At 64.5% G+C, this 1,536-nt stretch overlaps 1 pseudogene; it reads left to right on the forward strand.

Moving 5' to 3' along the window:
- The first annotated feature begins 903 nt into the window (after positions 1-903).
- The window catches only part of LOC140392861 (cation-dependent mannose-6-phosphate receptor-like), a 12,186-nt pseudogene continuing 11,553 nt past the window's right edge, over positions 904-1,536 (forward strand).

Consider the following 1,536-nt stretch of genomic DNA (forward strand, 5'->3'; position numbering starts at 1 on the left):
AATAGAACTGTGCTGCTGGCCTGCCTTGGTCTGCTTTAAAAGCCAGCGATTTAGCCCTGTGCTAAACCAGCCCCTAGCGGAGAAGGGGCATTAGGGGGAGAGTGGGAGCATTAGGGGAGAGTTGGGGGTTATGGAGAAAGTGTGGGCTTTAGGGGGAGTGTTATGGGAGAGTGGGGGTGTTAGGGGAAGAGTGGGGTGGTTACAAAGAGAGTGGGGGGGTTACAGGGAAAGTGGGGAGTGTTGGGGGAGAGAGGGGCATTAAGGGGAGAGTGGGGGATTAGGGGGAGAGTGGGGAGTGTTAGGGGAGAGTGGGGAGTGTTAGGGGAGAGTGGGGAGTATTAGGGGGAGAGTGGGGAGTGTTAGGGGAGAGTGGGGAGTGTTAGGGGAGAGTGGGGAATGTTAGGGGGAGAGTGGGGAGTATTAGGGGGAGAGTGGGGAGTGTTAGGGGAGAGTGGGGAATTAGGGGGGAGAGTGGGGAGTATTAGGGGGAGAGTGGGGAATTAGGGGGAGAGTGGGGAGTGTTAGGGGAGAGTGGGGAGTGTTAGGGGGAGAGTGGGGAGTGTTAGGGGGAGAGTGGGGAGTGTTAGGGGAGAGTGGGGAGTGTTAGGGGAGAGTGGGGAGTGTTAGGGGAGAGTGAGGGTTTAGGGGAGAATTGGTTAAGGGATGAGTGGGGGTGATGGTGAGAGTGGGGGGGGTGAGAGGAGAGTGGGGTGGTTAAGGGAAGACTGGTGGTTTAAGGAGAGAGGGGGGAGAGACATTGGGTGGAGAGAGTGGGGGGGGGGGCGATGTGGCGTGAAGGATGTTCCAGGGGAGGTGGTGGGTTCCAGGGGGCGGGGCCTGGCTTCAGGGGGCGGGGCCTGGCTTCAGGGGGCGGGGCCTGGCTTCAGGGGGCGGGGCCTGGCCCCAGGGGGCGGGGCCTAACCCGGAAGCACCGCCTCTCTCACCCCTGCGCCTGTGGTCCCGATGCCGCTCCGGATCATCCCGCTCCCACCCGGCCTCCTCCCGAGGATCCTTCTCCTCGTCCCGCTACTGCCGGGTCTCCGAGCCGCCTCCCAGTCCGGCGACTGTAAGCTGATCGGGGAGAATGGAGCCGAGTCGGAGGCTGAGAGAGGCCTCCTGAAGAAACTGGAGCCTCTGATGGGCCAGAGGTAGGACGGGTGAAATGCGGGCGGGAAGGGGGAAGGATGAGAGACGGAGGAGGGAAGAGGGGGGGGGGAGAGAGAGAGAGAGGGGGGGGGGAGAGAGAGAGAGGGGGGGGGGAGAGAGAGAGAGGGGGGGGGGAGAGAGAGAGAGGGGGGGGGGGGAGAGAGAGAGAGGGGGGGGGGGGGAGAGAGAGAGAGGGGGGGGGGGGGAGAGAGAGAGAGGGGGGGGGGGGAGAGAGAGAGAGGGGGGGGGGGGGAGAGAGAGAGGGGGGGGGGAGAGAGAGAGAGGGGGGGGGGGAGAGAGAGAGAGGGGGGGGGGGGAGAGAGAGAGAGAGGGGGGGGGGGGAGAGAGAGAGAGGGGGGGGGGGAGAGAGAGAGAGGGGGGGGGGAGAGA

The sequence above is a fragment of the Scyliorhinus torazame genome, chromosome 16 (genome assembly GCF_047496885.1).
Source record: "Scyliorhinus torazame isolate Kashiwa2021f chromosome 16, sScyTor2.1, whole genome shotgun sequence".
In the NCBI taxonomy this organism is placed as follows: Eukaryota; Metazoa; Chordata; class Chondrichthyes; order Carcharhiniformes; family Scyliorhinidae; genus Scyliorhinus; species Scyliorhinus torazame.